Below are 17,538 nucleotides of genomic sequence, written 5' to 3' on the forward strand. Positions count from 1 at the left end.
GGCTGCCTCTAACATGGACTCATTGGCTGGCTCTTTGCTCAATTCCCTCTGGGAGTGCAGTTTTCCCTGGCCAGAGAGGAAGATAAGGCAGGAAGTCCTGATGAGACCTGATAGACTAAGGTCATATATTAGGGGAAGAGGACCTCCCCTATCAGTGGACTTCATGAAGGCCATAAGGGGATAAAAGGGAGGAAGAGTGGGACTGGGAGGAGAGGAGGGAGGGAACTACAGCTGTGATAAAAAGTGAGTAAATTGTAATAAATAAATAAACAAACAAATAAATGAATGAATAAATAAATAAAATGCATTAAGAGACTGAAGAGTGCTCCCTTTGGCAGCACATATACTAAACTATACAGAGAAGATTAGCATGGCCCCTGTGCAAGGATGACACAAAAATTCGTGAAGCATTCCATATTTTTATATTTTCAACAAAATCATTGAAGAAAATTTCCCCAGCTTAAAGGAGAAACCAATAAGAATACAAGAGATCTACAGAATACCCTATAAATTAACCAGAAAAGAAAATCCTCCCACCATATAATAATCAAAACTGTAAGTATACAGAACAAAGAAAAAATACTAAAAGCTGTAAGAGAAAAAGGCCAAGTAACATATAATGGCAAACCCATAGGAATCACCTGACTTCTCAACAGAGACTATGAAAGCCAGAAGGGCCTGGACAAATATTGTACAGGCCCTCAGAGAACACAGATGTCAGCCCAGGCTACTATAACCAGCAAAAATTTCAGTCCTTATAGATGGAGAAAACAAGATATTCAATGACAAAAACAAATTTCAACAATACCTCTACACAAATCCAGCATTACAGAAGATACTAGAAGGAAAAATACAGCCCAAGAAAACTAGCTATTTTCAAGAAAACACACGAAATAAACAAAAAGCAACCAAGCACACACACTTATAACCAAAGCCAACATCAAAATCAAAGGATCTAACAGCCACTGGTCAGTAACCTCTCTCAACATCAATGGGCTCAATTCTCCAATAAAAAGACACAGACTAACAGAAGGGATGCGTAAACAAGACCAAGCAATCTGTTGCATACAAGAAACACACCTCATGTGTTTCTAATGTCTAAAGATAGACATTACCTGAGGGTAAAGGGTTAGAAGACAGTTTTCCAAGCAAATAGACCCAAGAAACAAGCAGAAGTAGCCATTCTAATATCTGATAAAAGAGACTTTCAACCAAAATTAATAAAAAGAGATGGGGAAGGACACTTCATACTCATCAAAGGAAAATTCTACCAGGAAGACATAACAATCCTGAATATATAAGCCACAAAAACAAGGGCATCCACATTTGTAAAATAAACATTGATAAAACTTAAACCACACATAGATCCCTACACATTAATAGTGGGAGACTTCAACACCCCACTCTCCACAAAGGACAGGTCAACAAAACAGAAATTAAACAAAGAAACAATGTCTCTAACAGAGGTCATGAATCAAACAGACTTAACAGACATTTACAGAACCTTACAACCAAACACAAAAGAATTTACCTTCTTCTCAGCACCTCATAGAACCTTCTCCAAAATACACCATATGGTTGGTAACAAAACGAGCCTCAACAGATACAAGAAGATTGAATTAATCCCTTGTATGCTATCTGATCATCATGGAATAAAGCTAGACCTCAACAACAACAGAAATAGCAAAAAGCCTACACACACATGGAAACTGAACAACTTGCTACTAAATGACAGCTGGGTCAGGGAAGAAATAAAGAAAGAAATTAAAGTCTTCCTAGAATTCAATGAAAATAAAGGTACAACATACCCAAACTTTGGGACACATGAAAGCAATGCTAAGAGGAAAGTTCATAGAAATAAATGCCTTCAAGAAATCGGATACAGCTCATTCAAGCAAATTAATAGATCACCAAAAAGCCTTAGGAAAAAAAAAAAAAAAAAAAAGAAGCAGACACACCAAAGAGGAGGAGATGGCTGGAAATAATCAAACTCAGGGCTGAAATTAATAAATTAGAAACAAATAAAACAATTCAAAGAATCAATGAAACTAAGAGCTGATTCTTTGAGAAAATCAACAAGATAGACAAACCCTTTTAGTAAGCTAACTAAAAGGCAAAGAGACACCATCTAAATCAACAAAATCTGAAATGAAAAGGGGGACATAACTACAGACCCTGAGGAAATCCAAACAATCATGAGGACATTCTTCCAAAGTCTATATGGCACAAAATTTGAAAATCTAAATGAAACGGACAATTTTCTTAATCAATTCCACTTACCAAAGCTGAATCAAGACCAGGTAAATCAATTAAGTAGTCCTATATCCCCTAAGGAAATAAAAGTGGTCATTGAAAGTCTTCCATCCAAAAAAAGCCCAGGACCAGATGGTTTCAGCGCAAAATTCTACCAGACCTTCAAAGAAGAGCTAACTCAATTCTCTTCAAACTCTTCCACAAAATAGAACCAGAAGGAACACTACCAAACTCATTCTATGAAGCCACAGTCACCTTGGTGCCTAAACCGCATGAAGACCCAACAAAGAAAGAGAATTTCAGGCCAATCTCCCTTATGAACATTGAGGCAAAAATAGTCAACAAAATATTGCAAACTGAATCCAAGAACACATCAAAGATATCATCCACTATGACCATGTAGGCTTCATTCCAGGTATACAGGGGTAGTTCAGTATATGGAAAGCCATCAATGTGATCCACCATATAAACAAACTGAAAGAAAAAAAAAAAAAACACATGATAATCTTCTTAGATGCTGAAAAAGCATTTGACAAAATCCAACATCCATTCATGTTTAAAGTATTGGAGAGATCAGGGATATAAGGCACACACCTAAACATAGTGAAGGCAATATACAGGAAGCTTATAGCCAACATCAAACTAAATGGAGAGAAACTTAAAGCAATCCCACTGAAAACAGGGACAAGGCAAGGCTGCCCACTCTCTCCATATCTCTTCAACATAGTTATGGAAGTTCTTGCTAGAACAATAAGACATTTGAAGGAGATCAAAGGGATGTAAATTAGAAAGGAAGAAGTCAAAGTATCACTGTTTCCAGATGATATGATAGTATACATGAGTAACCCCAAAAATTCTGAGGAAAGTCCTCCAGCTGATAAACACCTTCAGCAATATGGCCAGATAAAAAATTAATTAAAAAAAATCAGTAGCAGGAGTGTATACAAAAGACAAAATCCTTGGGAAAGAAATTAGGGAAACAACACCCTTCACAATAGCCACAAATGTCGTAAAGTACCTTGGTGTGAACCTAACCAAGCAAGTCAAAGACTTGTATGAAAATGTAGAACTATTATCATGTATTTGATACAAATGAAAATGTGAACATTACGTTAGAAAAATATGTGAGATAAAAACTTTCAGTATTGGCACTGAAAAGAGCTGAGGGTTAAAAGCACTGGGTACTCTTCCTGAAGACCTAGGTTAGATTTCCAGCACCCAAAGGGCAGCTCATAACTGCCTGTAACTTCAATTCCAGGTGGTATAACATACTCGTCTGATCTCCATGAGCGTGAGACACACATGTGCTGTGCTGGCAAATGTACAGGCAAAACACCATGTGTACAAAATTAAAACTAAATAAATATTTTTAAATATTAAAAAATACTGTTCATTATTTAATTGAATTCAACATTTCTGTCATTCATGACAAAAATTGTTCATTATCAACCACAATAATGGAATGGAATTTACATCAAAATATGCATAGAAATGTTCACAAAAGCTTTTTCCATAATAGCTTACAATAAAATCACCAAAATGCACCATCCAAATTGGAGTGGATAAGAAAATAAGTAGACTATCTACAAAAAATTCTATACAATAATGACAAATTTAAAAATCAAGATATATCCAAAACTATACACAGATCTTGTAAACATGACAGGGTTCACAAAATTTGTGACTATTTTCTTTTACATCCTCAACAGACAGAACTGTTTGATGATCACATACTGGTGAGCAAATTTTCTTTGGAGAACAAAGCAGTAACTGGAAAATTGCCCAAAAATGGGCTTCTAAGAGTGAAAGTTGTGATATTAATTTTTTTGCATTTCTTTTCTTAATTTATTTTTATTATTAGTTACACTTTATTAACTCTGTCTCCAAGCAGTATCCTGCTCCCTCATTCCCTCCCAATCCCACTCTCCCTCTCTCATCTCCTCGTTGCCCCTTTCCAAGTCCACTTATAGAGGATCAGAATGATCTTTTCTAGATCCCACTATTTGCCTGCAAATTTCATGATTTTCTCGTTTTTAATTGCTGAGTAGTATTAGTAGTATTCCATTGTGTAAAAATACCACAATTTCTGTATCCATTCCTCCATTAATGGACATATGAATTGTTTCCAGGTTCTGGCTATTATGAATAAAGCTGCTACAAACATGGTTGAGCAAATCTCCTTGTTATGTATTTGAGCATCATTTGGATATGTACCTAGGAGTGCTATAGCTGGGTCTTGAGGAAGCACTATTCCTAATTGTCTAAGAAAGCAACTGATTGATTTCCAAAGTGGTTGTATCAGTTTACATTCCCACCAGCAATGGAGGAGGATTCCCCTTTCTCCAAAACCTCTCCAGCATATGTTGTCACTTGAGTTTTTTATTTTAGCCATTTTGATTGGATAAGGTGAAATCTCAGGGTCGTTTTGATTTGCATTTTTCTAATGGCTAAGGACATTGAGCATCTCTAAAAGTGTTTATCTGCCGTTTGATATTCCTCTAAAGAAAATACCCTGTTTAGCTCTGTACCCCATTTTTTAATTGGATTGCTTGATTTATTGCTTTTAAACTTCTTTAGTTCGTTATATATTCTGGATACCAGCCCTCTCTCAGATAGGGTTGGTGAAGATCCTTTCCCAGTATGTAGGCTGTTGTTTTGTTCCGACAAAGTGTCTTTTGCTTTACAGAAGCTTTTCAATTTCATGAGGTCCCATTTATTGATTGTTGCTCTTAGAGCCTGTGCTGTTGGTGTTCTGTTCAGGAAGTTGTCTCCTGTGCCAATGAGTTCTAGGCTGTTCCCCACTTTTTTTTCCAATTGATTTAGGGTATCTGGTTTTATGTTGAGGTCCTTGATCCACTTTGACTTTAGTTTTGTGCAGGGTGATAAATATGGATTTATTTGAATTTTTCTTCATGTAGATATCCAGTTGGACAAGCAGCATTTGTTGAAGATGCTGTCTTTTTTTCCTTTGAATGGTTTTGGCTTCTTTGTCAAAAAACAAGTATTCGTAGGTGTGTGCGTTTATTTCTGGGACTTCAACTCTGTTCCATTGATCCTCCTTTCTGTTTCTATGCCAAAATCATGCCATTTTTATTACAATTGCTCTGTAGTAGAGTTTGAGGTCAGGGATGGAGATACCTCCAAATGATTTTGCTGTTGTACGGGATCATTTTGGAGATTCTGGATTTTTCGTTTCTCCTTATGAAGCTGAGAATCTTTCTTTCAAGGTCTGTAAAGAATTGTGCTGGTATTTTGATGCAAATTTCTTTGAATCTGTAAATTGCTTTTGGCAGGATGGCCATTTTCACTATGTTAATCCTACCAATCCATGAGCATGGGAGATCTTTCCATCTTCTGATATCTTCTTCAATTTTTTTCTTCAGAGACTTGAAGTTTTTTCAAACAGGTCTTTCACTTGCTTAGTTAGAGTCACCCCAAGGTATTTTATATTATTAGTGGCTATTGTAAAGGGTGTTCTTTCCCTGATTTCTTTCTCAGCCCTTTTGTCTTTGGTATACATGAGGGCTTCTGATTTTTTTGAGTTGATTTTTGTATCCAGCCACTTTGCTGAAGGTGTTTATCAGCTGAAGGAGTTTATCTGGTTGAATTTTGGGGGTCGCTCATGTATACTATCATATCATCTGTGAATAGTGAAACTTTGAACTCTTCTTTCCGATTTTTATCCACTTGATCTCCTTTAGTTCTCTTATTACTTTACCTAGGACTTCAAGTACTATGTTGAAGAGATATAGAGAGAGTGGGCAGCCTTGCCTTGTCCTTGATTTTAGTGGGATTGATTTAACTTCCTCTGCATTGATTTTTATGTTGGCTATAGGCTTGCTGTATATTGCCTTTACTATGTTTAGGTATTTGCCTTGTATCCCTGCTATTTACAAGACTTTAAACACGAATGGGTGTTGGACTTTGTGAAATGCTTATGCGCATTGAAGGAGATGATCATGTGGTTTTTCTCCTTCAGTTTGTTTATGTGGTGGATTACATTGATGGATTTCCATATATTGAACCAACCCTGCATACCTGGGATGAAGCCTACTTGGTCTTGGTGGATGATATGTTTGATGTGTTCTTTGATTCAATTTGCAAGTATTTTATTTAGTATTTTTACATCAATGTTCATAATAGAGATAGGTCTGAAGTTCGCTTTTTTGTTAAGTCTTTGTGTGGTTTAGGTATCAAGGTGATATGGCTTCAAAGAATGAGTTTGGTAATATTCCTTCTGTTTCTGTTTTGTGGAATAGTTTGGAGAGAATTGGAGTTAGTACTTCTTTGAAGGTCTGGTAGAATCCTGCACTGAATCCATCTAGCCCAGGGCTTTTTTTGGAAGGAAGACTGTTAATGACTGCTTCTATTTCCTTGAGGGATATAGTTCTAGTCAATCTTTCTACCTGATCTTGACTTAAATTTGTTAGATGGAATCTGTAAAGAAAATTGTCCATTTCTTTTAGATTTTCAAATTTTGTGGCATATAGGCTTTTGTAGTATGACCTGATGATTGTTTGGATTTCCTCAGTGTTTGTAGTTATGTCTCCCTTTTCATTTTTGCTTTTGCTGATTTGGATAGTTTCTCTCTGCCTTTTAGTTAGTTTGGCTAAAGGTTTGTCTATCTTGTTGATTTTCTCCAAGAACCAGCTCTTGGTTTCATTGATTTTTAAAATAGTTTTATTTGTCTCTAATTGATTGATTTCAGCCCTGAGTTTGATTATTTCCAGCCGTCTGCTCCTCTTGGGTGTCTTTGCTTCTTTTTTTCTAGGGTTTCAGTTGTGCCATTAAGTTGCTTGTATGAGATGTCACAAATTTCTTCTTGAAGGCACTTAGTGCTATGAATTTTCCTCTGTGCACTGCTTTCACTGTGTCCCATAAATTAGGGTATGTTGTACCTTCATTTTCATTGAATTCTAGGAAGTCTTTAATTTCTTTATTTATTTCTTCCTTAACCCAGCTGTCATTGAGCAGCAAGTTGTTCAGTTCCATGTACTTGTAGGCTTTTTTCTATTTCCATTGTTGTTGAGGTCAAGCTTTATTCCATGGTGGTCAGATAGAATACAAGTGATTATTTAAATCTTCTTGTATCTGGTGAGGTTTGCTTTGTGACCATTTATATGGTCTTTTTTGGAGAAGGTTCCATGAGGTGCTGAAAAGAATTTATACTATTTTGAGTTTGGGTGAAAAGATCTGTAGAAATCTATTAGGTCCATTTGATTTAGCACCTCTGTAAGTGCCTTTATTTCCCTATTTGGATTCTGTCTAGATGATCTGTCCCTTGTTGAAAGTGGGGTGTTGAAGTCTCCCACTATTAAGGTGTTGGGATCAATGTGTAATTTCAGATTCAATAATGTTTCATTTATGAATACAGGCACTCTTTTATTTGAGGCATAGATGTTCAGAATTGTGATGTCCTCTTGGTGGATTTTTTCTTTGATGAGAATGTAGTGTCCCTCCTCATCTTTTTTGATTAATTTTGGTTGAAAGTCTATTTTATTAGATATTAGGATAGCTACCCCAGCTTGTTTTCTGGGTCCATTTGCTTGAAAAACATTTTTCCAGCCCTTTACTCTAAGGTAGTGTTTATCTTTGTTGCAGAGGTGTGTTTCTTGGATGCAGCAGAATGTTGGATCCTGTTTCTGTACCCATTCTGTCAGTCTGTGTCTTTTTATTGGAGAGTTGAGCCCATTGATGTTGATAGATACTAGTGACCAATGAACATTAGTTCCTTTTAGTGGAGTTGGTGGTTTTACTGTGATTCATCGCTTCTTTTCTTTTAATTTTTGTTTGGATATTATCTGTGTGCTATGATTTCTTGGTTGAAGTTGTTTTCAATGGATTGGAGTCTTCCTTTTAGTTCTATAATGCTGGTTTGTTGTGTAGATATTGCATAAATTTAGTTTAGTTTTGTCATGGAATATTTTGTTTTCTCCATCTATATTGATTGAAAGCTTTGTGGTATATAGTAGTCTGGGTTGGCATCTGCGATCTCTTAAAGTTCTACATGACACCTTACAGGCCCTTCTGGCTTTCATAGTTTCTGATGAGCATTCCAGGGTGATTCTGATAGGTCTACCATTATAAGTTAGTTGGCCTTCTTTTTCCTTTGCTTCTTTTAATATCTTTGTTCTGCAGATTTAGTGTTTTGACTATGATATGATGTGAAGAGTCTTTTCTGGTATAGTCTATTTGGTGTTCTGCAGACCTCTTGTATATTTATGGAAATCTCTTTAGGTTGGGCAAATTTTCTTCCATGATTTTCTTAAAAATATTTTCTGGACCTTGGAGCCTGAAGTCTTCTTTTTCATCAATTCCTATTATTCTTAGATTTCATCTTTTCATGGTGTCCTTGATTTCTTGTATATTTTGTGCTTGGGACTTATCTGATTTTACTTTTTCTTGGAGAGAAGTATCAGTTTCTGTGAGTGTATCTTCAGCATCAGAGATTCTCTCTTCCACCTCTTGTATTCTGTTGGTGATGCTTACTTTTGTGATTCTTGAACTTTTCTCTAAGTTCTCCAGCTCCAGGGTTTTCTCAGTTTGTGTTTTCTTTATTGATTGTAATTCTGTTTTCATGCCTTGCACCATTCCCTTCATCTGTTTGAATGTGGATTCCTCTTTCTCTACAATGGTCTTTATTTTTTTTGTTCATTTCCTCTCTATATGCCACTAATTGTATCTCTATTGGTCTTTATTTTTTTGTTCATTTCCTCTCTATATGCCACTAATTGGGCATCTATTTGTTTGGCTATATTTGCCTGTGTTTCTTTGGGAAGCTTTGTTCATTTCCTCTTTCTTTGCCTCCACTTAATTGGCCAAATCTTTGATAGATTTGTTCGTTTCCTCTTTAACTGTCTGAATTTGCATTGCTATTTCTCTGAGAGATTTGTTTCTTTCCTCTTTATGAGCCTCAAATAATTGGGTAGGCATAGCTTTAAAGTCATTTTCCTGTGTTTCTGATGAACTGGAGTATCCATCAATTTTGGGGGTTGCTGGTGAAGCCATGATGTCCTTTTTTATGTTGGGTGTGTTCTTTTACTGACCCCTGGCCATTGGCTTATCTGTAATCTTCCCTGTTTGTTTCTGGATTCTGCAGTTCAGACTGGTACTGTCTCTCTCTGTTGTCTGGAAGATTCTTCAGGAAGCTGAGAGAGGTCCCGTGGCCTCAGTGTGTGCGTTGGTGCTTTAGCTATACCTGTAAGAGAAAAGTCTGTGGGCGCAGAAGGGTAAATGCATATGTGTGTGTGTGTGTGTGTGTGTGTGTGTGTGTGTGTGTGTGTAAATGTGCGTGGAAGTGTGCCTCAAGGGACAGAGTGATAGGGAATGTTGAACCCTTGAGTGTGTGGGAGGGGCTCTGCCTTGTAGCCATCTAAGGTGTTACTTATGCATACGCTACAGATGTAGCAGGTGTTGGTGAAAGTCGTGGTACAATTTCCTTATGCAAATTCACTGAATACCTCAGTGGTCCACAGGCCCCAGGTATTCGTCTCTGTCTTAACTCCACAGTTGGACTCGCAGAGCAGGGGCATCGATGTTTCGAGAGTCCCTCTGTTTCTCACAGGGGGTGTGTGGGTGGGAGGGGTCTGATGCCTGGCTTCTAGTTTAGAAGGACCCTGGATCTGGGGTGACCCGAAACCAAAGTTCTCACCCCATGCAATGTTCCTCTCATTTCGACAACCCTCACTGTCATTTCCATGGCATCAATAGTCCTTCCACTCTCCAACTCAGGCGGTTCAGCTCTTTTGTAACTCAGAAACTGTGCACGTTCATCTCCATCTTGGGTCTGCCTCTGATATTAAAATTTCTGTGTACAATCAAAATTTATTAAATACACAGATTAAATGTGTCCTTTCTTCAGAAAGAAAAATATGAAATGTTATAAGTTGGTTCCTAATTTTCCCAACAAGATCTATAAAATTAGTCTGGGTTTTCAAAAATTAAGCAGAGTTCAGATCTACACCATGTATCAAGTTCCAGTTTTTACTATTTCTCAAATAGTAATATATTTGATAAGTGTTGGGTTAGAAACAAACAAACAAATAAAATCTTCTTTAAATTATTACAATAAATGTTAAATACATTTTTATGGGATGATATTTGATCTTCCAATGTCATTAAAATATAAGATCTTTTTTAATTTATTTTTTTATTGATTACAGTTTATTCACTTTGTATCCCAGCTGTAGCCCCTCTTTCCTCCCCTCCCAATCCCACTCTCTGCTCCTCCCATGCCCCTCTCCCAGTCCACTGATAGGTGAGGTCCTCCTCCCCTTCCATATGATCCTACCCTATCAGGTCTCATCAGGACTGGATGCATTGTCTTCCTCTGTGGCTTGGTAAGGCTGCTACTCCTTCATCTGGAGGTGATCAAAGAGCCAGCCACTGAGTTCAGGTCAGAGACAGTCCCTGTTCCCCTTGCTAGGGAGCCTACTTGGAGACTGAGCTGCCATGGGTTACATCTAGCCAAACTTTGGGCAGAGTGCAGGGAATCTTATGAAAGGGGAGATGAAAGACCTGGAGGGAACAGGAGCTCCAAAAAGAGAGCAATAGAGCAATAGAACCAAAAATTCTGGGCACAGGATTCTTTTCTAAGTCTGACACACACACTCTCTCTGTCTCTCTCTGTTTAGTTGAAGAAATGCAGTAAAAAAAATCCTTGAATAATAACTGGAAATAATAGCTACATAAATTAGTGTCTTGTTGATATGACAAAATACTTGGCTAAAGAATAAGCAAAGAATAGTTAACTTTAACCCATGGTTGGAGAGTATAATCCATTACTGTAAGAAAAAACTTGACATAGAAACATAAAGTGATTTGATCATATTGTGCCCAGTGTCAAAAAGCAGAATTTCAGAGCAGGACTTCAGCCTTTGGGAAGGTTGCTTCTTTCCACAGTCAGAGTTCATGGTCTCTCCTAAGTTAACCCTTTCAACAATGCCTTCACAGATATGCCTAGAAGTGTGTGACCTTGATGATCTAAAATCAAGTCAAGTTTACAAGGGGGATTATCTTTCACAATGAACACTTTGATTGAATCTTAATTTTCTCTGAACACATTTTAAACTTTGCAAATAAGAGCAAACAAACAAACAAACAAAACATATAATGTATATATTTGAAGAACATGTGGTTACCCAGAGAAATATTTTAGAAGGTTGAAGAACTGATCTGCAATTTAAGAAATACATTATTATTTCCATCTACATCCTTATTCCTAAAATGGATTGATATGGTCTCACTAACTGGTAAACTTATAATAATCATTACTTTAAATAGTATGTACACAAATTGAATACCTCAAAAACAAAACTCTAAAAGAGTTTAACATATAAAAGATAAATGTTAAGGAGTGGTTTTGCGGATACCACCTTCAAAATAAGAAATTAATGAAGAACTAACTAAACTGTTAACTCAGGCTAAATGTCAGCCAGAGTTCATATAATAGAGAGTTCTGAGTCCTGGAGTTTGACTCACCCACAAAGTTGTTTTTGTTTGTTTGTTTTACAAATCAGACTGAGACCAATGATTATGCTTTCTTACCTACTAATTTTGGATTCAGGGTAACAGATGAACAGGTAACTCGTGATTCGATCTTTGAAGAGGTCTGGCAGCTAAAACAGATGGTTACTGTTAGCTCTTTCAGCCTCTGGGTGAACACTTTCTTCCTTTAATGGAGATTTGAGCAACATACTGTCAACTGTAATCATTTACCACAGTCCATCTGTTGCCTGCTTGGATTGTCTTCTTCATAAAACTTCTAAAAATTGCTCTCTCAGGATTCTTGTAGGTTTCTTTTCATGAGGAAATTGAAAGGAGTGTTACAGATAGGCTACATACACTTCCCTTTCAGTTGTTCTGGGCATAAGATGGAGACTGATTCTCATCTATCCATTCCATGTTCTGTTCTGTATCATACTTTCTGTCAGCAACTCTACTGGAGTCTAAAGGTTCTGAGGCTCTGGCCATCATGCCTATCTCTGGTTAATATTATTCTTCTTGTGCATGTACTTTCACAACAAAAAGTAATAAAAAAGCTAAGTTACTCTAAGCAGAAAAGGCAACTCTAAAGTGGAGGTCTATATCTCTAAGCAAAGTAACACCAATGAATTAATTGCTGTCCAGCATATGAAAGTGCATTTTATCAATTTGAGGAATATTATTGTATTGAGAATGATGGTTTACTACAAAAGAACAAAACCCAAAGTTTTAATTAAAAAGGTATGTTTTGCATATAGTACATCCTGACTGCAGCCTTCTCTCTCTCCCCAATAAGAGAAAAAGGGTCTCAAGAGCAGGCAAAGGAATCAGAGTCACCCACATTCCCATTGTTAGGAATCCAAAGAACCCAATAAGCAGAGCTCATAGGGGCTCCCAGAGAAGGAAGTAGCAACCATGAATCCTGCATGGGTCTCTGCTAGATCCTTTGTGTACATGGTGGGGTTGATTGGCTTAGGGATTTGGGTGGGCTCCTAATATTTCAATTTTTTTTTAATTCCTCATTTTAAATTTATTTATATTTTTACTTTTGTCTCGCGGTGGGAATTTCCCTTGGGTGTTTTATTTTATTTTGTTTTAATATTTTTTGTTTTTTGCTTCTTTCTCTTTAAACTGTGATGTTCTTTTTAACCTTCTTTCCATTTGATTTATTTAATTTACCTTATTTTCGATGTCATATAATGAATGACATTAAAGAGTAAATAAACAAAGACATGTATTCAATCAGTGCCTGGATAAGAAAGGCAGGGACACAGGAGAAAATCAGTAAAACAGATAACAAAACTAGCAACATAGGTTAGAAAGGCACTAGTAGGGACTGGACAGATGGCTGCGGTTAAGAGAATGGGCTGTTCTTCCAAAGGTATTGAGTTCAATTCCCAGCAACCACCATTGTGGCTCTTAACCATTTACAATGAGATCTGGTTCCTTCTTCTGGCCTGCAGGCATACATGCAGGCAGAAAACTGTATAATTAATATTTTTTTAAAAAGAAGTAATAGCATAGAGATAAAAATTAACAAATAAGAAAGATTAAAATAATAAAATATTGGATTGCTTGATTTGTTGCTTTTTAACTTTTTTACTTCTTCCTATGTTCTGGATATTAGCCCTCTGTCAGATATAGGGTTGGTAAAGATAATTTCCCAATTTGTAGGCTGTTGTTTTGTTCTGACAATAGTGTATTTTGCTTTACAGAAGCTTTCCAGTTTCATGAGGTCTCATTTATTGATTGTTGCTCTTAGAGCCTGTCCTGTCAGTGTTCTGTTCTGGAAGTTGTCTCCTATGCCAATGAGTTCAGGGAGATGCAAATCAAAACCACCCTGAGATTTCATCTTATACCCATCAGAATGGATAAGATCAAAAACTTGAGTGACAACACATACTGGAGAGGTTGTAGAGAGAGGGGAACCCTCCTCCACTGCTGGTGAGAATATAAACTTGTACAACCACTTTGGAAATTAATCTGGTGCTTTCTCAGACAATTAAGAATAGTGTTTCTTCAAGATCCAGCTATGCCACTCCTAGGCATATATCCAAAAGTCGCTCAAGTACACAACAAGGACATTTGCTCAATCATGTTTGTGGCAGCTTTATTCGTAATAGCCAGAACCTGGAAACAACCCAGATATCCATCAACAGAGGAATGGATACAGAAATTGTGGTACATTTACACAATGGAATAATACTCAACAATTAAAAACAAGGAAATCATGAAATTTGCAGACAAACGTTGGGATCTAGAAAAGATCATCCTGAGTGAGGTATCCCAGAAACAGAAAGACACACATGGTATATACTCACATATAAGTGGATACTAGACCTATAAGATAGGGTAAACATACTAAAATCTGTACACCTGAACAGGTGTACAGAAAGACGAGAAAGAGGACCGGGGGTAAGATGGCCAATCTTCACTTAGAAAGACAAATGGGATTGACATTGGAAGTAGGAGAAAACAACTAACAGGACAGGAGCCTACCACAGAGGGCCTCTGAAAGACTCTACCTAGCATTGTATCAAAGCAGATGCTGAGACTCATAACTAAACCTTGGGCAGAGGTGCAGTGAATCATATGAAAGAAGAGGGAGTTAGTATGACCTGGAGAGGACAGGAGCTCCACAAGGACGAAATATATCTCAACACAGAGGTATTTTCTGAGACTGTTTCTCCAACCAAGGACCATGCATGGATATAACCTAGAACCCCTGCTCAAATGTAGCCCATGGTAGCTCAGTATCCATGTGGGTTCCCTAGTAAGAGAAACAGGGACTGTCTCTGACATGAACTCAATGGCTGGCTCTTTGACTTCACGCTCCCCCCAACCCCCGGGGGACGAGCAGCCTTGCTAGGCCACAGAGGAGGACATTTCAGCCAGTCCTGAAGAGACCTGATAAGCTAGGGTCAGATGGAAGTGGAGGAGGACCTCCCCTATCAGTGGACTTAGAGAGGGGCAGGGAGAAGATGAGGAAGGGAGGGTGGGACTGGAAGGGAATCAGGGAGAGGGCTACAGCTGGAATACAAATTAAATAAACTGTAACTAATATAAAAAATTTAAAAAATAAAAATAAAATGTTTATTTTCCATAAGCCCCATGTTTACTCACAGCTAGTGCATATGGACTCTTGAGTAATCCTTATGAAAATCAGTGTGAAGCTTCTGTAAAACGTTAGAAATAAATGTATTGTATGATACCACTGTTAGGCATGACTAAAGGATGTTAAACACTTCTAGAGATTTACTTGTTCATCCATGTTCATTGCTGCTAATATTTAGAATAGCAAGGAATAGGAAGTAGCCTAATGTCCATTAACTCATGAAAGGATAATGGAAATGGGGTATGTTTACAGAGTGGAGTATTATTCAGCCATTAAGAAAAAATATATATACACTTCATATACAAATGGAAGGAATTAAAACAATTCTCCTGAGTAAAGAAACCAAGACACAGTGAGATGTCACATGCTCCTATTGTATGTGGATTTTATCATTGACTCTTGATATTTGTGTTTAAGTTGGGATAATCATAGAGGTCAGAAAGTTAGTAAGGGGCCATGGGGCAAATTTTAAGTGAGAAAAGATAAAAAGCAGTGTTATAAAATTTAAAGAGGAAAATGGGACAAGATTGATTAAATTGGGGAGAGAAGCAGAGAGAGGATACATAACACTGAAATCCTTTTGAAAAAGTCATATAGAAAACTACCTGCTGCTTTAGAGGCTACACACACACACACACACACACACACACACACACACACACACAAATAAGTTAAAATGGTGTTACCTTTTACGATGGTAAGCCTACGATGTAACACAGGCTAACACATAAAAGAAAGGTTCCTGGAAGGAGTTACCTTTTTTTGCAATTGTTGACCAACGAATTCTCATAGACCCTCAAACATTACAGGCAATTACCCATGTTGTTTGTTACTCTCTATATCTTGGCGGTAAGAATCTATTGCTGAAGGTACCCCAAATTCTCGAGTCACAAACATGGAGAAATTAGCCAGGAACTGACTTGGAAGTTTCATCACTACCTTCTAGTTTTCACAGTACAGGAATTTTATGTGTACCCTATCAGAGGAAGAGAGGAATACTCTTACCCAGCAATGAACCCGGCAAGTTACAATAATATCTGGCCTGGCAAAATGTACTTCCTGTTGTAATAGTAGCAACAGCTTCACGCAAATATCAAAACACTTTCTAACTCAATTTAAAAATGGAATTAATATGTAACCCCATTATTGGGGCCTAGGACTAGAAGTATATAGGTCATAGAACGTAAAGAAGGATGGACTACTACAAGGAAGCACTGATTTTGAGACAGAACATGACAGATGTACATACAAGCTCACAGTGTTTGTGACAGTATGCACACATTCTCTGCAAGCTCAGGCCAGACCAAATCCCAACTTGTAGATTGAAGGTACGCATGAAATCCCACCTCTCACCAAGGAGCTATTGGCAACTGAAATTCTGGGAGCGGGGAAGTCAGTTTTTCGTTTTCTTTTCTCTTTAAGTGTAATCCCAGTTAGGTAGAAAATAATCCAGTGGAAAGCCACATATCCAAAGATATATAATCAGCTTGATTAAAAAATGTATAAGTAGGGAAGAAAATGGAACTGGAAGGAACTGGGGTATGGTTGAATATGATAAATACATACCAAAATTCTCAAAGAACAAATGAGAAATTAAAAGAAAAACTGGTTAAATGGTGGAAACAAAACACTTGGTTAGTTTACTAAAAATAAAGCCAAAACCGTCAAGGCTTTAAAAAGCAGAAGAATGAATGTTAAGAAGAGAGGGTATATCCGAGGAAATACTACAGTTAAATATCACTAATAATCTAGATTAATTTTTATTTTTCTAGTGTATGTTTTTGACAACTTTGTCAAAACTTTGGTGTTCACATATGTGTATATTAGTTCTAGGTCCCTTATTCTATTTCCTTGGTCTACATGTTAAGTTTTATGCCAGTACTATGTTTTGGATTGTTTGTTTGTTTGTTTGTTTTGTTATAACCATGTAGTATGAATTGAGGTCAGATAATGTGGTATCTTCAGCTGTGTTCATTTTGCTTAAGACTGATTTGCTCTACCCATAGAGCATATACCCATAGGACCAATGTATCACACAACCAGAATGAAAGAAGTTTCTTCTTACAGTGGATGGAAACTAATACAGAGACCCACAATGAACAATGTTCACAAAGGAGAGATTTTTAGACACTCAGTACTAAATGGAAATCTTCATCAAACAATTCCCATGAGAGTTCCAGTAGCTCTAAGGAAGAGGAAGTCAAATGATTTTTAGAGCCAGAGAGGATGGATGAAATCAAGGCACATCAGGACTGAAGCACATATGAACTCATGGAGTCTGTGGAAGCACAGAGTGTGCACACCTACATGCCAGATGTGAGAAAAAAAATGGACATGAGCTCCCATCCCTAGCCAAGAAGCTATTTCCAATCAACTTATGAATGAAAGAAATAATTTTTCATCATTAAAGTCTCACCATGTGTTTTTCCACATTTAAGTGCAGTTCTGGTGCTTAGCAGTAAATATCTAATAAAACAAAAACAAACGAACAAAACACACACATACAACAGCGCTTGTGTAGAGTGTATGTGTGGGGCATATAGTGTTTTTTTTCTTTGCCTTTGTTTTCTTGTTTTAATTCTTTTGATGTTGTTTACTTGCTTGTTTGTTTTCCAATGAGAAAGAAGAGCATGGACTTGAAGGATGGGGAGATGAGGAGGAGTTGGGGGAGGGAAAATTATGATCAG

At 37.1% G+C, this 17,538-nt stretch overlaps 1 pseudogene; it reads left to right on the top strand.

The window, feature by feature from the left end:
* The first annotated feature begins 322 nt into the window (after positions 1-322).
* LOC132646948 (U6 spliceosomal RNA) lies at positions 323-422 on the top strand (annotated as a pseudogene).
* The last annotated feature ends 17,116 nt before the right edge of the window (positions 423-17,538 follow it).

This window comes from Meriones unguiculatus, chromosome 12, assembly GCF_030254825.1.
Source record: "Meriones unguiculatus strain TT.TT164.6M chromosome 12, Bangor_MerUng_6.1, whole genome shotgun sequence".
In the NCBI taxonomy this organism is placed as follows: Eukaryota; Metazoa; Chordata; class Mammalia; order Rodentia; family Muridae; genus Meriones; species Meriones unguiculatus.